The sequence below is a fragment of the Panthera tigris genome, chromosome A1 (assembly GCF_018350195.1).
Source record: "Panthera tigris isolate Pti1 chromosome A1, P.tigris_Pti1_mat1.1, whole genome shotgun sequence".
Lineage (NCBI taxonomy): Eukaryota > Metazoa > Chordata > Mammalia > Carnivora > Felidae > Panthera > Panthera tigris.
In genome coordinates this window covers 98,799,220-98,823,148 of record NC_056660.1, presented here as the reverse complement: position 1 = coordinate 98,823,148, position 23,929 = coordinate 98,799,220, and the positions used below count along the sequence as shown (strand labels likewise).

The 23,929-nt window shown below is 36.7% G+C and overlaps 1 long non-coding RNA gene across 2 annotated transcripts; it reads right to left on the bottom strand.

Moving 5' to 3' along the window:
• Positions 1-1,803: 1,803 nt before the first annotated feature.
• LOC122237666 lies at positions 1,804-23,361 on the bottom strand. 2 transcript variants are annotated; one of them, XR_006216268.1, is made up of 8 exons: positions 23,271-23,361; positions 14,538-14,801; positions 14,317-14,410; positions 11,315-11,502; positions 10,345-10,426; positions 8,215-8,280; positions 7,574-7,800; positions 1,804-2,020 (listed from the first exon to the last, which is right to left on the bottom strand). It is a non-coding gene; the product is annotated as an uncharacterized LOC122237666 (long non-coding RNA). The 2 variants fall into 2 exon arrangements; XR_006216266.1 differs by lacking the exon at positions 10,345-10,426.
• Positions 23,362-23,929: the final 568 nt, after the last annotated feature.

The following is a 23,929-nucleotide window of genomic DNA, read 5'->3' as shown; positions in this document are numbered from 1 at the left end:
GTCATGATCTCCTGGTCTGTGATTTCAAGCCCCACATAGGGATCTGTGCTGACAGCTCAGAGCTTGGAGCCTGCTTCGGATTCTGTCTTCCTCTCTCTCTGCTCCTCCCCTGCTTGTGCTCTGTCTGTCTCTCTCTCTCTCTCTCTCTCTCTCTCTCTCTCTGAAAAATAAATAATTATTTAAAAAGAAAATATAGCACTTCAATATGTTTCCACTTTCTCATTTCTGTTCTATCACTCTCCCACCTCCCTCTACTAATGATTCTTGTGATTCATGAGTCCCACACAGGTTATCCAGAATACCTTCCCATTTCAAAACCTTTAATTTAATCCCTTCTATAAAGGCTCTTTTGACACTTGGAGTAACCTATTCAGAGGTTCTAGGGATGGGTGGTGGGAGGGGTTTGACATTTTCTTCCAGGGGCAGGGAGAATGAATATTTCAGCTATCAGAGAAAGACAAAAACAAAGCATGTGAGAGTAAATTCACCTAAAGTAAAATATAGTGAGGTAAGAATACAAACCCTAAATGAAACAAGAGCAATAGGGGGTAAAAAAGACACACCAACAGTGGATATCTATTGAGTAAAACAAAGCAGGACAAAATATAGGAACAACCCCAAGTGGGACATTAAACATAACCCAAGGAACAGAAGAAGAATTACACGAGATTTCTCCATGCTGTAGAATTTAAACAACTAGATTTAATAAAATGAGAGCTCTAAGACAAGATGTCATGTCAATGCAAAGATATAAAAATGGAGAATTCAGAGCTGAGGAAAAAACAAAGACTCTAAACAAGGTCAAAACAGGGTAAGTAAACAAAGGAGAACCAGAAAGAAATAAGGTTTTAAATTGAAAAACTGGCATCTTGACTTAAGTGTAAAGGGAAGAGAGAAATAGGTAATTAACTAGAAGACAATGGATATAAAAAGGCTAAATGATGATACATAATTATAAAGAGGTTAACAAATAAAGCAGTTATTTAAGATATAATACAGTAAAATATCCCTAGAATACAGAAAGAATGGAACCACAAAGGAAGAGTATACATTTTTTCCAAAAAAAAAAAAAAAAATTGAGAGCCTTACAGGAATTTATAACCCCCAGTTATATACATATACATATACATATACATATACATATACATATACATATACATATACATACATATACATATATATACATATGTATATATATGTATATAAGTATATACACATACATACATACATACACACACACACACACACAAATGTATAAAAGACATATAATCTTAAAGGATAAAAGGAACAAGCAAAATTCTTCAGGTATTCTAAGAGAAGGAGCAAGTCACTTGAGAGGGGTAAACAGGAAGCTGGCTTCCCCATTCCATAGAGTGACACCTATTGCTTGAAAATAGAAGAGTATCCCCAGATACTGAAAGAAAGAAGGTGTGAAACTGTGATAGTATTTGTAGCCAAGTTGTTTTGAAGTGCAAGAGCAACTGGCAGACATGGTCAAAAGTGTATCAATTTTTTTTTTTTTTTTCAGAAAGATGTGTGCTGTTAAGAGCCATGCCTGGAAAAGTCAGCTCTGTGATAGAGCCAACTCCAATGCCGTGAGAAAAGGACAAATGGTATACTCCATGCCAAAACACAGGAGAATTTTGACAGTAAACAACTGAGGGTGGGGACAGGAATGGGGTGAGAACTACATGAAAATAATAGTTTTACTATACTATTCCTTCTGAATAAAGTTTGGGTTTCAGGGCTGTCAAGGGCCTGCCCCTGACTTCCTGTCACCCGGTGGTGTCTTACCATGTGCTCCCAGACTGGCCAAATTTCGATGGTACCTCTGCACGATTGTGTCTAATCTCTGTGCTTGTGCCCAAACTCTTCTCACTCTTGAAAACTCATACAACATCTGGGGCTTCACTGTTACTGTAGTTAGTACAGTATATGGTTGCTTGGTCAACTTTAAGTCTCCCAGTTGAGGAATTTCTGTGTGTACATCTCTCACATGGTAGTGAGTGTTCACTGTCTTCTTGCAAGTAAAAAAAAAAAAAAGCCACACGTAATTATAACATTTTAAGAGCCAATAGAATTCTCAAAAATGTATCATCCATGAGCCTTAATTGAAAAGGCATACAAAAAAATTAATATGATGATGAAATCCAGCCAACCCAGAGATGGCATTTTAAAAGTCCCCCAAATACTATGGATATGGTATAATGGCTGGGGAAGAGCAATGAATCCATTGAAGTATAAAAATAAAATAAAGCAAGCGCAAAGATTACAGTTACAGAAGAGAATGCAGAACAGAAATAGCTACAAAATCTAAAAAACAGAGAGAGAAAAGGGGAGTACAGATGGGCTACTTTTATCTTTTAATGGCAGGATTAAATGGATACTATCTAAGAGTGAAACTTAAATTCATACCTATCTCAACATTTTTAAAGTCTTTATTCTTAGTCATAGGGGTATTTCAAATATTACTACATTTGTGTTTATGAAACATTTACAGTTCAACATTGTTAGCTTCATTCGTATTTGATTTTTGATAAGTTCAAGTATACCTAATTTAATATTTTAATAACTATAGTATAACTCGTTTTCTGCAAAATAACTTCTGTTCCTCTTTCCATCCATCCATCCATTCATTTATGCATCCATCCATCTACTGATCTACTTGTATACAGGTATAAAGGAGGGTATTCAACTAGTTTGATATCCAACAAATGTGGAAAATGGTTACATTTGAGTAATTTTGAATAATTTTAAAACATAATTTTTAAGAACTTTTGAGGTCCCATTTTAATATGTATTACTTATACTAAGCTCACCCTAAAAGTTAAAGAAAATGTAAATCTGGGGAAAAAAGTTTGCAAACTGGGTAATTCCTTGAGCATTCTTTTCTCTGAATACTTCCTCTTTTCAAAATACTTTTGCTTAATAATATCATTCAAAGTTTCCAAGTTTTAAAGGAATATAATACTCCTAAAAAACACTTTTATGTGACTGTGCTCTTATAAACACAAGACAGAATTTGTGTGATAATGGATAACAATTATAGAAGATTTCAACAAAAAATAATCAACAAAGGAACAGCAAACACATTCAGTAACATTGCTAATCTACTTAATCTGGTACATGATCCAATGAGAGTGAAATGCATATAATTATGTAACTGGCAACCCCATGATGTACCTGTCCTGAAGACAGTCTCACAGGTCAACAATGTTTGTTTGTTTGTTTGTTTGTTTACATAGGCCCTCTAACATTTAATAGTAATTCAGGCCATGGCACAAATTCTTTTAAATGGACAGCCAGAATTATACAGAGTTGGGTGAGTCAAGGCTAAATTAACTCCTACTGAACTTTAATGGGAAAATATATCCTCAAGAAATTATCCAGCAAAATGTAAACCCTATAAGAGCTGGAACTATGATCTAGCTTTTCTTTTTTATTATTTTTTTAAACATTTATTTATTTTTGAGAAACAGAGACAGAGCGCCAGCAGAAGAGGGCCAGAGAGGGAGACACAGAATCTGAAGCAGTCTCCAGGCTCTGAGCTGTCAGCACAGAGCCTGACATGGGGCTCAAACTCACAAGCTGTGAGATCACGACCTGAGCCGAAGTCAGATGCTTAACTAAGCCACCCAGGCGCCCCTGTGACCTACCTTCTTAATTGCTCTAACTCTAATATCAGGAACAGTTAGACCTTTTAGATTTATTGCAAAAAATAATAAATCTATAAATGAATAATAATGAATAAATTCAGATAATCAGAAGTGCATTGCGGTTTTCTCTGGCTTTAATTACCTGACTTAAATTAGCTGGCGAAACAATGTTTCTTCTAATAAAACATATCTATTCCAACAGAGAATATTTTAACTTTAAAACTCATTTACATCCATAATCTCTTCTCACAAAAGAATGGATTGGACTCATAATGTATAAAGAGAAAGGTTAAGAATGCTTCAGACAGTTAAGCAATCTGCTTGGTCATAGAACTTTGTGAGTATGGAAAAAGTCTTTCTGCTAAATTAACATGAAATGAAATTAGTTTTTCCTTAAACTAGGAGAGGCTGTATTTTGTTTTGAATGCTGCTCTTAATACACTATAAGCTTACTACAGCCATTACTTAGTAGGTTAATATATCAGTGGAAATTCTGACTTAATGAACCAGCCACAGGAGTTTTAACAATGCTCATCTTTTTAACACGCCCAAAAAGCAGATTTTTGTAGAGGTCAGAGACACTGACTAGAATAGCACTTGCTTCACACCAGCTCTCAAGAGGAAGCTTAAATAATAAATGTCACACCCTACTGTTAACAAGTCTTCCTACCGATGCAAAGCTACCCAAAAAGAAGTGTGAGGGTGAGTACAAGGAAGAAAAAGAGAAAGCGAAAAGAAGGATGTGAGTTAGCCTCTTCAATTTTTATCTATTTGAACGCCTTTGCCTCTGACAACTGGTGCAAGGTGGAACGAACATCAGAGGATAGAGTAAGCAAGACGAATGTGAGAAAGGGCTGATATCCCTACCCTGCCTCCAATTTTCTCTTTTCAGTTCTGCCATTACGCCATAGTGAATGTGTAGCTTGAAGGAAATGGGATGAGTGAGGTTAATTCCTGTAATGACCTCGCTTGAGTCAGACTTATGACTGTAAGGCAGAGCAGTTTAAGAGCATAAGTTCAAGCCCCGCGTCGGGCTCTGTGCTGACAGCTTAGAGCCTGGAGCCTGCTTTGAATTCTGTGTCTCCCTCTCTCTCTCTGCCCCTTCCCTGCTCATGCTGTCTCTCAAAAATAAATAAACATTGAAAAAAATTAAGAAAATATGGTGCCAATCTTATTGATATGAAGATTAAGTGATCAAAGTCTTTTTTTTTTTTTAAGGTTCTATTTATTTTGAGAGAGAGACAGACAGCAAGCAGAGAAGGGGCAGAGAGAGAGGGAAACAGAATTCCAAGCAGGCTGTCAGCATAGAGCGCACTGTGGGGCTTGAACTCACAAACCCTGAGATCATGACCAAAGTCAAGAGTTGGGGGGCGCTCAACCGACTGAACCACCCAGGCGCCCCAGTGATAAAAATTTTAATATACTTCTTGGATGATTGCTAACACTCAATAAATATCCGTCAAGAGTTGACTGTATGCTGAGTGTTTTCATATAAGATGGGTATACAGAATTACAAATCTAAGTCAAAATGTCAGGTTTAGCACTGAAAATCGAGCAAATGCAAACTGAAAACATTTGAAATAGCTAATTTACTTTCAGCACTTATTCTGTTTAAATATTTTCACATCCTACTTAATTTTAATGATGCTAGTCATTTAAGTCAATTTCCCCTCTCTGTTCTCCTTTATTAGTCCAAAATGGCAATTCTCATTTGCTTTTGACAATCTGATGAAAGTACTGCTTTTCTAAAATTCTCTTGAAAATTGGCATTGTGCTTTGATGAATATGTTTCCATTATCATTTAAATGCACTTTAAAATGGGTGCTCTGACAGATTAGATGCAAAAAGTTATACGTTGTCTGGCAATGGCTGTGTTTTACTACCTGTGGTGATAAAAACATTTCTTCCTATGGTGATAAAAGGATATTTAACATTTCATTTTGTCAAATTACCTGTAGTTAAGTTCCTTTATGGGAGTTTGCATAATAGGAAAAAGTAAGGTTCTACAAGTTTTTAATAAACTAACTGAATCACCCCAGGAGAAAGTAGTTACTAACCAACAGATGGTTTGCAAACATAAATCTTTTAACAGAGGCATAAGGGCTAACTGCCTGATGCCAACATTTGAGATTTCTTGGGGGATCTATTTTATTTATTTTTTAAACTATGATTAAAAAGTACTTTAGTTTGTACAATTTATTATCTGTACATCCATAATAGAAGTGTAGCCAGGTTTTGCTAACAATAACAACTTTTAATAAAGGTGATCTATTTTTAATTGCTACAATTTCCTCATAATATTCTATTATCATTTTAAATATATCTTGACATTTATTTCCAAGCAAAAACAGAGCTGATCCAGTGAAATGCATTTCATGGTAAGCACAGATGAGAAACATAAGATAATTATAAACTCCAAATTATTTCATAGAGGAAATATTCTTCAGCATATTACAAATGAATTTAAATATATACTTGGTTTGTGAAAGCCTTATGTAAACATAACCTGAATATACTTTAAAAGGAAAAACAGAGACTAAAACAAACATTTTTATAACCAGACCAAAGACAGTCAAATATACATTTAAATAATAGACTAGTGAAAAAAAAAAAAGAGAAAGAAAAGTAATTTTAGACAGAAATGTTCACAAAGAGTTTACTAATCAATCATCACATGCACATTCTTCCCCTAACACAACAATGTTGAATGGCTATTCCTTCCACCTCTTGCTTGCTTCCCATAAACAAGGAAGGGGGAGCTATAACTGCTTTATGATCTTAAAGAAACAGATTCTTTTTTTCAACGTTTTTTTTTTTTTTTTTTTTTTTTTTATTTTTGGGACAGAGAGAGACAGAGCATGAACGGGGGAGGGGCAGAGAGAGAGGGAGACACAGAATCGGAAACAGGCTCCAGGCTCCGAGCCATCAGCCCAGAGCCTGACGCGGGGCTCGAACTCACGGACCGCGAGATCGTGACCTGGCTGAAGTCAGACGCTTAACTGACTGCGCCACCCAGGCGCCCCAAAGAAACAGATTCTTGATCTAAGGTTCATTTTGAGGAAAAAGTGCAGTTTGCTTTTCAGAAACAGTTGTTCACTGTCATTTTTCCTAGAGCTTCTGGATCCAGAGAAAGAATGGGAAAGCATGGATTCAAACCTCCTGACATGAAGAGTTGTTGCCATTTCTTATAACCCAATAGGTTTCAAGGGTATCTTTTTCAGGTAACACTCCTTGGGGCCTTTTTGCTCCTTAATTGAAGAAGGGTAACCACTCTCTTCTTTTATAACGAAAAATGACTTTCCCAATGAAGAAGCCATTACTACTAACATATCACCATCCTCAGACATGGAGGACTGTAAAACTTTTCTTCTTCATATAATTACTCTGCATCATTCCCTACTACCATGAGGGCTATGAGGCTGGTTTTTTTTTTTAATTTCACTTAATGTTTTCATTTTGGGGTCAGCAGGTATATTCTGGAGTTCAGGAGGAACTACACTATCTTTTTCAGAAGGCTTTCATGGAGAATTTGGAATGTGCACTGATTTGGGCTCAAGTTCCATCTTGGCTATTTTTTTTTTCTTTTAAATTATTTACTGGTTTCTCTGTATAATTTATTTCACTTAGCATAACACTTTCCAGTTCCATCTGGTTTCATTCTTATGTGGATCCTGAGAAATTTAACATAAGATCATGGGTGAGGGGAAGGGAAAAAAAAAGGGAGGGAGCCAAACCATAAGAGACTCTTAAAAACTGAGAATAAACTAAGGGTTGATGAGGGGTAGGAGGGAGGGGAGAGTGGGTGATGGGCATTAAGGAGGGCACCTGTTGGGATGAGCACTTGGTGTTGTATGGAAACCAATTTGGCAATAAATTTCATATTAAATAAATAAATAAATAAATAATAAATAATTTACTGGTTTCTTTGTCAAAAGTCTGGTTTCTTTTCATTTTTTGTCACTGATAATAATTACTTCACACCATCATTTACTTGCATCATAATCATAATAATTTGCTTGGCCTTGTAATAATTTTCTTCTGAAATATTCTTGAATGACTTCAGTAACATTTTGCATTGCATCTTTTAAAGTTCTAACAGCAGCTTCTTAGCATCCTTTTCATTCTTTACAAAAGTCATTGAATCCTGTGGAAGACAAAGCAGAATTCTGATTTTTAGATGTTTAGACAGATGACACCTTGAAGAAAAAAGAATTTAGGTGACAAAGCTAACCAAAAGTTCATTTGGGGTCTTTGGGAATTCAAATTGGGGAGATACAGATTGAGGAGGAAACTGAAATGTGTTCCAAAGGGGAGGAGTAAGACAGAATTTATAAAGGCAAAAACCATATGCTTGTGTAAGTTATTCTGAAAAAATTACGACTGATATAGGTAAAGATAATTAAGGTTGATCCATATAGGCTAGGTTACTATGCTAAATGCTGGGTTGAAATACAGCAAATTAAGCCTCATTCTGAGAATTCCAACAAGATGTACTTTTGTGGTTGGCGCATTCTAAAAGTTCATATTCCATCCAAGTATGGAAGAGCCTAAGACTAACCTTCCCAGTGGTCTTCTGGCTCCATTTTATGGCCTCTTGGTATTCTCGACTTCATTTCAGATGTTTCTGCGAACAATATCAAATTCACTCCTTTTATTTTTTTCCACTCCTTTTATTTAACAGATGAATAAATAAAATTACTTTCAGTGTCAAAGTAATATTTATTGTTAAAATAGGAGAAGATTCCAAATTCTTCAATTTCTAGTGCTCTTTACACTGTATCATATTGCTTCTTAAGGATTTCTTTATATTAAGCCTAGTTATTCATGGAGTTAATCGGAAAGAGAAAGAGGAGAAGGCAGGGAGGTCAGGGAGGAAGAAGAGGATGAAGAGAAAAGGAAAGATTTAGTTTATTGCTTTCACTATATACTTGAACATGAGTTTGAATTGTGCAGATTCACTCATACAGAGATCTTTTTGTAAATATAACAGTACTGTAAATGTATTTTTTCTCTTCCTTATGGTTTTCTTATTAACATTTACTTGTATCTAGCTCACTTTATTGTAAGAATACAATACAGAATATGTGTAACATATAAAATATGTGTTAATTGACTGTTCATGTCATCGGTAAGGCTTCCAGTCAATACTAGGCTATTAGTAGTTAAGTTTCTTTTGGGGGCGGGGGGGAGGAGACTCAAAAGTTGTACCTGAGCTTTCCACTACAAGAGGGCTGATGCCCCTACACCTGTAATGTTTGAAAATTAAGGGTACTAGGATTTCTTGATTTTCCTCAAATATCTAATATGCTTAAGGGTTCTAGTCCAAAGTCTATTCTGCTCTCCTTGCAAACTCTTCTGAAATTCTCAACTACCTCATTACTTCCACTGTCAGTTGTTACCTCCCATCACCCTTCAGGTAAGCCTCAAGTGTGGATCTGCAGTTCTCTCATGGTCTTGGTCACCCTTCAGATTCCACTTGAGGTGAATAAGCACCACCACAGATGTCAAAGAGCAAAACAAAACAAGATTTATAAAGTGTCAAAGAAAACATCCAAGTCCAGACATTAGTAAGGAAAACGTCATGAAGGATGACTCTTGCACTTAGAGAATGCTCTCACCATCTGCTCTCTAACAGTCTTGAAGGTCAGACAGAAAGGACATTTTCAGGGAGGAGCAAACAAAGCTATGAGGAATGAAGTGGGGGGTGGTGATGAACAGGTGACATGATCAGACAGTTGAGCAAGGAGAATGCGTGTGTGTGTGTGTGTGTGTGTGTGTGTGTGTGTGTGTGTGTGTGTGTTTTATTTTTGGTCCTAATTCTCAGGAGGGACCATAAAGAAGAGATGTTTCATGATCCAGTGCTTGGAAGAACCTCAGGAACAAGTCAGAGTTTAGAGGGGAGGAGAAAAGTCTAACTAAATTTTAGTGGTCACATGTTCAGATTGACCAGTGAGAATAAGCAGGGCAGGTAATCGTTCAATAAACAAAGAGTGGGGATTTAGAATCTTTGTGTCTAGGTTTGTCACGGGGAATCTAGGGGAACATCCCAAGAGTTATCTATGTCATACAGAGAAGGGTGGTTCTTTGCATTGAGCTGTTGCCTGGAATACAAAAAAAGGAGGGAGTTTCCTTTTCATTGCTATTTTCCAGGAGTACAGAGATTAGGTAAAGGTGAACACTGCCACAACAAATACCAACTCTTCTTTTACTCTCATGAAGTATTATTTTACCTCAAGATGATGTTTCACCTTTGTAGCTTCCCCGTTCTCATCAGTAGCATCACTAAGAGCTCAGCGGCTCTGTGACAAGTGCCCACTCAGAGGACTTTTAAAGTGATTGCCCTTGATCACATAGCACTCCAAATTGATGCAGGTAAGCCACCATACATGCTTGGGATAAGTGATGGACAGTTCCTCCTACTCCACCTCCTTCTTGACAATCACTGTTATGTCTAGAATAACCTCAACTTTGGAGGGATATTAACATATCTCCAGGAGAAAATTAGACCCCAAATACTTTTCTATAGTCAAAAATCTCTCTCTACAACATACCATTCAGCATCCTCATACTGCTATTTGCAGCTTCTTTATTTCCTAAAATCCCCTTCAGTGAGCCTTCTGGAGTGCCCCATTGACACCACCTCACTATGTGTCCCCAACTCCCTCTTCGTGTGCTCCGCGTCCATCACCTTGATGACATTGCTTCTTCCACGGCCTCTCAAGTGGACACTGCTTTCTGTCCTACCCAGTGTCCCCTGAGCTGCAATAGTGCTAGAGAGAAAAATCAAAGAACTCATTTGGTGTATTTATCAGGTTGGTGTTACATTTATAAATAAAGTTAGGGATAATTGATATCTTTTTGATGTTAAATCTACATATCCCCAAATACTGAAAGCATTGTCATTTTTTCAAGTCTCCTTTTGATTTTTGGTTCCTTCAGAACAATTATAATTTTTCTCACCTAACTAACTCTAGTTAAGACTATTTAAAGGTATTTTATTTTACTTTGTCATTTTAAATGGGGTATACTCTTCAATATATTGTCTAGAGAGATGCTTTTACATGTGAAGATGATTGATTTATATGTTAATTTTATGTATAGCTTAGCCCACAATTCTTGCTTTTCTAACATATTTAACTTGGCTAATTGTATTAGTTAATACTTCAAATAAAATGTAAGTAGTAAAGATAATAGTGAACATTTTTGTATTTTTTATCATAGGAGGAGTATCTCATTTTTCTCCCTAAATTGTTGGATTTTAAGTCAAGATAAATATTTTATCATGTTAAGGAAATATTAACCAATTTTAATTTTTATTTAATCAGTTGAAAATCAAAAAGATGCTAAATTTTATGACACACTTTTTCAGCATCTATGGAGATTTATCATGTGGGATTTATCTTTGGACATAATATGGTGAATTTTACTATTATGCTTCTTAATATTGAATAACACCTATATTTTTAGAATAAATCCCACCCTGATCCTGAGGCACTGTCTTTGCTATGGCAGAGTTATTTTACCTTTTCTCTTAGTTCACATATGTGTTCCTGGGTTGTATCCATTCTGCAATTCAACTTCTCTGTGGAGTTGTTTTTTTCATCAACTTTATTATTTTTCAGATTCAATATTTCCAATCAATACTTTTAATGTCTTACCTTGATTCATGTTTCTGTTATCATTCCCCATATTTATTTTGCCTCTTCCTGTAAATCAAATTTAGCTGATTAAAAGGGTGTGTTTTCTTGTCTTTTTTTCACTAATGGTTGCTCCGCAAAAATGTCTTAATGTTTTCTGAGTTCATTTTTTTCCTGGAGAAACTGGCTCATTAGCCTATGATTTGAATCTGTGTGGAGAGATCAATGGCCAAGTCTTAGTATCCATGTTTGGAGGATAGAAATGCATTGTTTCTCAGGGCAGAGAGCATTGACACTTCTTTTTCCACAGGGTAATCATCATCCCTTGTGCTGTGTTGTTATTTAGTCCCTCCCCTCAACTGGGGCATCTGAGAATAATTCTGATGCTACCCTACTAGTCTGGCTAGCCCAGAGCTAGATTTTTTTTTGTTTGTTTTCTGCTTTCAGAAGGAAATATTGTGGTGCTAATATACAAAAGTCGATACGAAGACCAGAGACTACTTAAAAACCTCTCCTCAACCCATACTCACATCTGCAGTGTTTTTCCCTATTCCACCATGGATGTTATTTTAATAGACAAACTGTTACCATCTTGTATTTCTCACCCTTGGTGTTTCTCATCTTTCTAATAGTTGTTAAACTATTTGTTGTTAAAACTAGTTGTTAAACTACCCATCAGCCTCCTTAAGCCTTCAGTACCATCTCCAAAATGGGGGCCGTGCAAGAAAAAATGTAGGTCCATGCTGGTTGTACTATATTTGGAGGAAATAGAAGTCTCCATGCATTTCTACTAAGAATTTGTTTCTTTAGTCATTAAACTGATTCAAAGAAGTTAAGGGCTTAAAAGTGATTGAAGCAACTTAATAATATTCCTAGCAATTTATTTAAAACACCAATAGTATGTTCCAAGTGTGAGACTGACTTATTTTAGTTTGATATTTCACCAGGTCTGATCAGATACCAAGGCCAAGACTGTCTGATCCCAGCATGCCTAGCCACACTCAGTAACAGTCATAAGTGAACTCAGTTGGTCCCATCCATTTCCTCAATGACTTAAAGGATTTTAGAATACCATCCCCCATTTTCTATACTTTCATAGTTGTTCTGCCTTCCCTGGAATGTTGGGAATCTGTAACCCTAGAGACCTAACTTGACTAGAAACTGACTGCTTCCTTCCCCACCCTATCATTGAAGGAGCATTAAAACTAATTTAATTCATAATTTATATATCTGTATCACAGTGTACAGGTCCATTTATTTAAGGGGAAAAATACCCATTTCCAGTTTCACCACTATAAACAGCTGATTTATAATTACACCAGCAGACAGTTTACTGGGAATCTGTTTCCCTACGAGCTGGAGTTTGATATCTGGGTATTTTCAACAAATCTCCACTATAGCCAAATGATGGAAAAGCTCAGGTTCTGCTCCCTTGACTGAAATTTAAGTGTCCTGTCTGGGGTCCTTCCTATACACTAGCGGTAGATGTCAGATGGTATATCTTTCCCCTAACCAGAGTAGACCTCTTACGATAAAGCTTCTACCCAAGAAAATCATCTAATCATTCATGTCTCTCTCACCCTCTTCTAGTAGCAATAATTTCTAGATGAAACAGAAAACCAGAGAATGGTAACACATCAGTATTAATCCCCAGGTGAGTTTTCACCCCTCACTTGGACTTCAGCATACTGGTCCTGGTTCCAGGTTTGCACGTTCTCATTACTCTTCCCTTTACTGGTTATTATTCTTGGTTGCCCACTGTAATCCTTGGGGAGCTTTTGTAAATACCGATGCCTTGTCCCAATTCACCCTACTATCTCTACCCTCACCTCTACCAAAACTCGTATTTAATTGGTCTGAAACATGACCTGGGCATTGAAATTTTAAAAAAGCACCCCCACGCACCCACCCAGATGATTCTAATATGTGGTCAGAATGGCTAGTGCCTCATTCAGAATTTTTCTGCCAACTCGTGAGACCAGATGTGGATTTTTTTCCGCCACAAATCAAGGCTGGCTACATAAATTGTAGCACACAGTGCAAAGTGGAAATACAGACTCCCTTATTCAAAAATTGTTAAGAGTTTCAAGCCTGTGATAGGAGAGTATTAAATCCAGCCTGGGATCTGTCTGAGAATATGCACAGGTAGCTTGTCCATGAAGCTAGCCCTGTCTGAGATCCAATGGTAATAGTTCATTGCTTTTCCTCTTGTGGGTTTTTTACTTTCATATTTTTCTGTCTCCCTACTAAGTCTCTTTAGTCCCCCCAATCTTCATGTGGCATTACCCTTTCTCACACCTGACCTCAGCTTTGGTGGGTAAAGGTAGTCTATTAATAGCAACCTGAGTCATGAGAATCTTCTGTCTCCTTCCTTGGCCATTCCTTTTTGAAGTGGCATTGTCCTCTTTTCCTTATTTGGTTGTTCCTGGGACATTCTAGCGACTATTTCTGGAGACTATATTTTAAAATTTATTTGATAGATTTCAGGGAAAGAAGATACTTAGAAAGAACTTTAACCATAACATTTTACCCAGAACACAATCATAATTTTGTTTTTCTGGATTGTAATATAACTTGTTATATGGAAGTAGTGAAATCATTAATTGGCAAAGGAAAATTAAGACAGAGAGTGAGAAAATGACCTTAAAGGCATCATTATATATGATGGGTATTCTTTTTAATTAATTAATCAATTTATTTATTTATTCATTTTGGGAGACAGAGAGATTGCACACGAGCATGAGCAGGGGAAGGGCAGAGAGACAGGGAGAGAGACAAAGAATCCTAAGCAGGCTCCACATTGTTAGCACAGAACCAGATGTGGGACTCAAACTCACAAACCTTGAGATCATGACCTGAGCCGAGTCGAATGCTTAAGCAAGCGACTGAGCCACCCAGGTGCCCCAAGCAATGGGTATTCCTAAAACAAAGCTCCTATCTTGGGCTAAAGGAAGACCAAGAATAATGTAACTACAGGCTACTTAACAAATATATTGTAACTCGGTGAGACTTTCTGGACTTACTTTTCTCCTGCCATGCTTGCCCATTTCAATTACAGCTTCTTCTCCTTCCCAGCACTTCCAAAAACTTGAAGAAGTGACAACACAAGATGCATGTCTGAAAAGAGATTTAAGGATCAGAGAAACATAGCCCATAATAATCATCACATCTTTCAAGATGAAAGCATTTTTTTGACTCTTGGGCCAGGACTGCAACCGAATTTCAGGACCCAGCACTCCCTTACCCTCAGAAAGATGGAGCTGTCAGCACCTCTGACAGGACTCTGCATCTAATACTCGGCTGACCTTGTGGCGTGCAGAGGATTTACTACACACGGTGAGTGGGGAAGGAGCCAGCACTGCCGTGATATAGTGCGGTGTCAAATAAAGCGGGAGAAAGGCTGCTCAGTCAGGATCTCAGGGAGACTTTAATCCTCACCAGACCAGAGCTGAAGTTTATATGACAAGCAGATGTGAAATCTCCACTGGGAATTCAGCAGCCAGGGGCTCTAGAAAGGGAAAAGAAAGCCCAATAATATGAGAGATATAACAGTGAGCCCAACAGGTTCACTCAATTCTAGCTGGTCTATGGTAACTGATGTGTTATGATCTGCTGATCCTGCCTTCTTTCTTTTTAACCATGTTCTTCCAATTCTTTAAAGTTAGGCTCCAGTCCAGATGCCTAACTCAAGTTTTCCCTGATGGCATCAGCACTATTTTTTTCTTTGAAGGTTTATTTATTTTTTGAGAGAGTGTGTGCACACAAGTCGGGGAGGGGAAGAGGCGGGGGAACAGAGGATCCTAAGCAGGCTCTTCTACACTGACAGCAGAGAGCACAATGCCGGGCTCGGACCCATGAACCATGAGATCATGACCTGGGTCGAAGTCAGATGCTTAACCAACTGAGCCACTCAGGCACCCCTATTATTTTCTTTTCTGAATATCCCCCCTCCTGTCAATCCACAATTTAAAAACATATATATATGTTATATATATATAACACACACATACAGTATATATATTACTCTATTCTGTTGCTAAGTCAATTATTTTGTAGATTAGAAAGCCAACATGAAATGCATATGCACGGTTTACTATACTCATGTTTTGTCACACCAACTAGAATGCCTGATCCTGTGGGCAGAGCCACTGGACAACCCCTGTCTAGTCATTTGGATTCGAATGATGCTGAATGCAATGCTATGAACCTATCATCCAACTTTCAGTAAAAGTGGGTGTTGCTGCATATATTGAAAGACAGATGTAATCTGTCAATTCAGAATGAAGCATTATTGTAGGTAAATGTAATTCTTGTGAACTTGGAAAAAAAATTCAGTGGAGCTAAATTTGTTTTTCCTTTTTTTTTTCTTTTTTACCAGGTTTGAAGTTTGTTTAACTATACAGAGGGGCGCCTGGGTGGCTCAGGCAGTTAAGCATCCAACTTCTGCTCAGGTCAGGATCTTGCGGGTTTGTAGGTTTGAGCCCCATGTCAGGGTCAGTGCTGACAGCTCAGAGCCTGGAGCCTACTTCAGAATCTGTGTCTCCCTCCCTCTCTGCCCCTCCCCCACTCATGCTCTCTCTTTTTCTCTCTCTCTGTGTCTCTCCATAATAAATAAACATTAAAAAAAATTTAAACTATGCAGAAAGGGTGAAAAGCAGAGGAAAAGAAGGAAACAGAAATCAGAAACACAGAACAGCCTGATACTGTATGAAATAGATGGAAACATCTTCCTCAGCTTCTGTATCAATAATGTGTTCAAATCTCACAGGCTAGTTTTTCTTCTAAGGCAGCTGACACAGGTTTTAAATGTCTACCTAAATACACAGTCCATAGTACTGTTTCCTTCTAAGAAGAAGGCAGATCTTGGGATGGGAATTTAATACGAATCAAACAAACAGAACGATAAAAATATCTTTACCAAATACCACAGGTCTATTTGGTGGTAAAGGTTTGCTCCCGGGGGGGGGGGGGGGGGAATCAAAACAAGACGATAATTTAATTACTTCTAATTTTAGCACAATAATAAATTTAGTGGCCTGAGAGAAACTTATGCCAACTTGCGACATAGAAACTATGAGTGAATTCTTTTTTCTGGCATAATTTATTTTTTGAACTACCTCTATCTCATCCATGGATTAAACATGAACATCCCCAGTTAATATTTCTGACTTCTGTAAATTTATGCACATAACTCTCTTTTCCTTTAATTCCTTCCAAGGGATCTGGCTTCCCATTACCTCCAGAAGCAAGCATATATAAATGATTACTTTTCCAGGGAAGTAGACCTTGTGTCACCTCTCATGTCTTTTACACGAGCATCCTTAACTTAATTCTCAAACCAGTCCAATAAGCCAGCTCTCCTTCTCCACATGCAAGAAAAGCCCTTATTACTACTTGCTCTGCATTATCCCAAAACTACCATTAGTATATAATTCAAGTTAAGATGTGGGAAATTATCACGGTCAATTCCCTCACATTTCATCAATTTTCCTGAATTTTCATAGCGATACTCAGTTTTAGCTGACCTGACACCTCTGCAGGGCCCACATAGAGTATGAAGAGCAAAGGATACCAGAGCTGTTCAAAAAATGCTAGAGGAACAAATGAAGGACCATGGCCGTCAGGAATTCTTTTTTTTTTTTTTTTTTTAATTTCAGAATCTGTGGCTGTTTAACTGAATTGAGATGGGACACAGGAATCTGGCCTACAGATCTATGGAAATCACAGATGCTCTCAGCTATTGACCTACTTAGGGTACACATCCTTAGAACAGATGATTTATTATGACTAAACTCAGGATATATCTATAGTCTCAGAGTTTATGTACCTAGAGCCTTTGAGGATGCAACGTGTACCAAATCCTAAGTACTTTTCACTCCTGTAGTTACTATCATTGCTTTGTTTTGTTTGAGTGGTTTTTGGTTCACCTGACTCATCTCCTCTATTATACTAATAGAACCTTGGGAATCAGTGGCATATTCCAAAAACACAATAGACACTTACATACTTCAGAAACTGTAAATAAAAATTCCTTACCTACTCTGTGACTAGAAAATAAAATAATAAAATAAAAATGAAATAATAAAATAATTAAAAAAATAAAATGTTTAATCAATCAATTGATCATTTTACATTTACATTTTACATCTGACTCTTTATGACAGTAAAGAATACTTGTCCATGATATCTTCCACTCAAGGAAATGAACTATTTCAACTGAACTTACTGGTTACTTTGGTAATTTGGTAGCAAACTGAATTAAAAACAGTCTTAAAATGATATTAGAAGAAAAGTGTTTCTAAGTTTGATTTACAAGTGTGATGTTAAAAAATAAAGAAATAATACAATCTGGTACCATGGGATTAATTAGGAAATGGAGTGCTTAGTTTTAACACATTTAAGAAAGAAATCTTCAAAAAATGTCTAAGAGATAAACAATTGAAAATGCACAGAAAATAAGTAAAATATAAATGTAAAATAATCAGTGTTCATATAATTCACAAATTTCATGGTGTGTAGATCAAAGTATTTTATTCATGTATTATAAAACCAGAATAAGGAATAAAACAGTGATTCCTCACTGAATATTTCCAATGAAAAAATAAAATTATAATTATTTGGCTTCTTTGTTTTCATGACCACTTTATTAGCCTAAAATATAAAATGCTCATAAATAAAACTGTTTCTTTTTTTTTTTAATTTTTTAATGTTTATTTATTTTTGAGAGAGAGGAAGACAGAGTGTGAGTGGCGGAGGGATAGAGAGAGAGGGAGACAAAGAAAACGGAAGCAGGCTCCAGGCTCTGAGCTTTCAGCAGAGAGCCTGATGAGGGGCTGGACCTAACAAACTGCTAGATCATGACCTGAGCAGAAGTCGGATGCTTAACTGACAGAGCCACCCAGGAGCCCCAGTAAAATAATTTCTTGAGAGTAGTCAAGTTAATTCTGAATATTACATAAACTCATGAAAAGAGTAGCAAATGTATTAGCACCTTTTATAGAGTAATATGAATTAATAAAGCAAGATGTTACAAAATTTAACACTGACATTCTAGAATTATCTTCTTCAACCAAAAACTATTTTTTAAAATGTCAATTTTAAAATGTCATTATTATGCAGATTTAAGGGCATTTACTAATAATCATTTTTTATCAGCCCTCTACTCACTTTGGGTATGCAACTACAATAATCTGGATTCTGAGCCTTTAAACTGAGCCTATGGTATAAACCCAAAACTCAAAATTCTAAGCTAAGAAGACATACCGTCAACATGTGTGTTATGCACACAATTTTGGAAATAAAAAAGTAATTTCATTTAAGAATAAAATGACTTCAGTAACTTCAATGACTTCAAATAAAAATGATTATCAGAAAATATTGGTTGCATATGTTTTGATTTAAAATGTTCTGGCATTTACTTGATTCTCCCCCACTGAGCTATCTTTAAGGCTGCCCATATAATGTGTTTACCTATACTGGTTTACCAGAAGGTTTAAAAAAAAAAAAAAAAAAGTAAAAACTTACAACATATTTCATGACCCAAATCTCCAAATGTCCTTGAAACTCTGCTCCAGGGAGGCATAAGTTTGTTTTTTTTTTTGTTTTTTGTTTTGTTTTGTTTTGTTTTTTGTGGTCAAATGGAAGCATGTGTTTCCTTCATACAGAACAATGGAATCCATAGTCTTTATTTTCTTTTTCTGGGGTATTTCAATCGCCTCTCAAAACCCTCCACCAGTCCTAGGATTAACTCATCATTTTCTTCTCTGTTGGCATTAAGTGTATGTTATTTAGAATGTTAATTTAAAAGCATGTGCAGCAAAGAACCTATTGTGGTTCTAACAGAAAACAACTTATACAACCATGGAATAAATAAATAAATATGGCGAACACCCAAAAGCAACCCAAGTGTTCACTGATGGAAACATGGACAAACAAGATGTGGTATATACATACAGTGGAATATTAAATGTCAAAAAAGAAGGAAATCCTGATACATGGTACAACATGGATGAACTATGAAGATAGTTCAAGTTGAAATATACCAGTTGCAAGAAGATAAATACTGTACAATTCCATTTATATGATATATCTAGAGTAGTCAAAATCAGTGGTAGCTGACAGGGGCTGAAGGGAGGAAAGATGAGGAGTCACTGTGTAATGGGTAGAGTTTCAGTTTAATAAGTTGAAAAGACTTTCATGGCTGGATGGTGATGATGGTAGCACAGCAATGTTAATATACTTAATGCCACTGAGCTGTACACTTAACAATGGCTAAGATACCATGTTTTAGGTGGTGTGTGTTTTACTAATTTTTTTAAAGAAATAAATTTGGTGAAACTCATGAATGGTATACTTGGATTTAAGACTGATATCTGGAGTCAAACAGGGTTAGGTTGAATCTGTTTTACTATTTACTATGTTCTTGGCCTCTCTGGCCTTCAACGGGAAGGGAACACATATATGCTCAGGATTGTGTTGTTCTGACATACGCCTTGGAAAACCTTCACCAGTTATGTTACAGGATAAATTTGTATAAGGTAAACTGATCGTAATGTGACCTACTGGGTGATGAGGGAACAAGATTTGCCTTATGCTTTGATTCAATTCAGATCAATCATTTCCAGCCAAAATAAATAACTGTGGTTGCAACACACATGCTGTACTTGAGGGTTTGCACTTTATTTATACTAATAATGAACTACCTATCTACCTATCTATATCCATATATATGTCTGTATCAATAAGTAAGAAACCTGTGTTTAAGTCCTAAGGGTGAAAAGTGAGAGTCACATTATTCTTGAGCTAAAGCTAGATGAAATCAATGCCAGAAGTACTCAGGGATATTTAGATTTTATACCTTTACATATATAACTATAAAAAATACCTTTGTTATTGAAATATGAGCGAGAGGGAGAAATAAAGCCTTTATTATTGTGAGTCATGAACACTAGGACTCTTAAGAATTCTTTTCTTAGAAAAAAATATAAATCATGGCATCTTAGAAATACAATAATTAGATATATAGAATTATCAGATAGACAATATCTAATGAGAGACTCACTCAGAAGACTCAATAAATGTTTCTTTCATTCTGCCCTATCTCTTCAGTGTATACAGTATGTAACTAGGAAGAAGAATAAAAGTCACAGAAGGAAATAAGAATATGAAGTTGAGGAGGCATTTGAATAAAACAGGGAATAGAAAACATCATAGAAAGTCTGGCTAACGTTCTGCAATTAAATGTGAAGAATCAGGAGATTCCTCAGATGGTGAGATCTTTCTGGGGAAGCCATTGGTTATATGGTAATCTATGTCACATAACCAGGAGAATGTTATCTGAACTATATATCATATTTATGTCTACTTAATTCTCACAATTTGAATATTTTAAACCCAAAACATTCTGACTAAAATATAATCAATACCATATGGTGTTAATGCCACATGTTTGTTCTCTGGAGCTAAAACTGCCTTGCAGACATTATCTGCCAGTCATTGTCTCCATACACTGACAGAGAAGAAATCAACAGATAAAGGGGGTGCTGAGAATATGGTGAGTGGGAGAGACTCTAGGACACAAAATCCAAGGAGGCACTTAGTTTGGGAATCTTAGGAAGCCCAAGTCTCCTTGACCTGTGTGTGTCAGGTGTCTCACATGAGTCCTGGCCATGAGAGAGGTGTGGAGATAAAAGTTTGTCCATCTGACCAAAAAGAATAACCAAGAAACGAAAATATACAACCATCTACTCCAGTGTAGTGTATTAGTGTTAACATGTCACCTGCCAAACACCTATACTCCCATTCAATTGTAGATTAAAGATGGTTTCTAGGAAATCCAAATACCCTGATACTTTGGTCCTAGACATTTTAACCTCTAGCCTAATAACTTAAATAAATTAAAACTAAGTAAGGAAATTGGGGCGCCTGGGTGACTCAGTCAGTTGAGCGGCCGACTTCGGCTCAGGTCATGATCTCACAGTCCGTGAGTTCAAGCCCCACGTCGGGCTCTATGCTGACAGCTCGGAGCCTGGAGCCTGTTTCGGATTCTGTGTCTCCCTCTCTCTGACCTTCCCCCGTTCACGCTCTGTCTCTCTCTGTCTCAAAAATAAATAAACGTTAAAAAAAATTAAAAAAAAAAACATTTAAAAAACTAAGTAAGGAAAGATGTAAGTAGAATACAAACTTTCGAATTTCATGAAACTAGCTATGCATGAAACATTGCACACACTCATTGGAAGTACCCGGGATTTTAGTGTTCATATGTACTCATGTGGTTTCAACCATGTGTATCTCCAGGACTATATCTAATTATGGATGTCCATTCACCTTCTAAAAATAGAACCCAGGTAAAAAAGAAACCAGGACACTAATGGAAAGTCTGTGCTATCTCTGTCACAACAGCTCTTCCAAACATGCAGCCCAATTTTAAAAAGTGTCATTTAGCACGATTTAACCACTGTCCCTACACCTATAATAAATTTTCTTAAATTGAGAAGATGTCCTCCTACAAATGAAAACCAAATATCTAGTTAGCCAGCTTTCCACATTAGGCCACCTTAATTCTGTGGTTTTAGCTGAGTTACTGAGACCCATTAAGAGACATTTATTACTGGGTCACCTGGGTGGCTCAGTCGGTTAAGGGTCTGACTTCGGCTGAGGTCATGATCTTGTGGTTCGTGAGTTTGAGCCCCACATCGGGCTCTGTGCTGACAGCTTGGAGCCTGGAACCTGCTTCAGATTCTGTGTCTCCCTCTTTCTCTGGCCCTTCTCCTCTCGAGCTCTGTCTCTCTCTTTCTCTCTCTCAAAAATAAATATTAAAAATTTTCATCAAATAAAAAAAAGAAGCATTTATTACTGCCAGTAAAACAAACTTTACTCAGGTAGAAATGTCTGTAAGCTTCATAGCCTTCAGTAAAGAATCAAATATTCAGGAAACTTTAAGACTTTATAAGAGGGCAAAATATGGCAAAACATAGATAGCATATTTACCTAGTAATAACATCTGACATCAAATAATCTTGTCAGATACAGAATGCTAAGAGATAAGATTAGGTATAGACACATGAACTATTTCAAAGTCATTAGTGATGAAGGTTCATTTGTATCTAGATAATGGCTTGGATATTCAGCTCAATAAATGACATGAATCCTTTATGCCTCACTGTTACAGACAACCCAGTTTATAGTTTTCAATAAAGCATGTAGAATCTTCTGACACCAGGGTAGGCAAACTCTGGTCTGTAGACCAAACCTGGCCCATTGGCTAATTTTGTAAATAAAGTTTTATTGGAACATGTCCTTTTATTTACTGCTGCTTATAGCTGCTTTCCTACTACTACAGCAGAACTGAATAGATGCAACAGAGACCACATAGCATGAAAAGTTTAAAATATGTACTATCTGGCCCTTTACAAAAGGTTTGCCAACTTGATATAACATATTAATTCATGCTACTATAGTTGTAGTCCATGTAAACTGCAAAAGAGTTATTTGAACTGTTACAGTTTTGTAAAGTCCCTCCTAAGCCAACAGAAATGCTATATTTCTCTTCTCTTGTTCACTTATTATTTTGCTTTTAACATCTGAATTCTGTGCACTTTAACCACATATACCATGACTACGGACTTAATAAAAACAGAAAGGATCCCTTAAATAAATAACAAATATATATTTTGTCCATTTGTTATCAGGTACCCAACTAAATCAACAGTGAGAGATTTAACCACCTAAACCTACAGCAACGTGAACTTACATTTTTGGACCAAGCTAAGGTACATTCATTTTCTTTTCACAATGTCAACAGGTAGACTGAATAAATCCCCTCTTTAGAACACTACAGATGGTTAGATAGGTTTCACATACTTATGAACGTAACGACAAAATTGTAGCATTAGAATCACATATTCCATCTCTTAATCAACAGTTTATCCATTTAACATTCTCTGTTGGTGACATTAAATTGTGTGCTTTGAATTACCTGTATACTCTCAGAGATGTTTCTCTTCATCAAACCTCCCTCTTGGCAGAAATCTTTCCTTCCAAAGTGTTAGTGAGTGACCTGGGGGGAAATGAACAATGTTCTTTTTAACCCCACCAATGTTCATCTCTGTTAGTACAATACTTTCTAGACCTACACAACCCAACTAGAGAGACAGCAAATAAATTCTAAATCTAGAAGGAAGTACCATTTCTGTTGCCTCCAGCAGAGTAAGGATAGGCTGACACAGTGAGGCACGTATCTCAGCTACAAAATTTAAGGGTATGCCAAAAAGTTTGGCAATCAATATAAATAATGTTTAATGTGACATTTTAAAAACCAAAAAGAATGTGAATGCCCGCAGGAAATAAAATATAAAGATTTTCAACCAAGACAGATCAGTCACAGTGCCTCAGCGAGCCAGGTGGGACCCTAAGTCAAAAGAAAAATCAGTAATATCAATCCCACTCTGAATTAGCCCTTTTTGTGTGTTCTTTTAAATTCTGCACCCAGAGGCACTTGTCCCTCACCTCAGTCCCATCCCTGTTCTTCAACCAGTTGACTAAAAGTTCATCAAATGGTAAGTAAATTGAAAAGCCCCTTTGTGAGCAGCTGACCCGCAACACAGCTGGGGGCGGGTGGGGGGGGAGGGGGGGAGG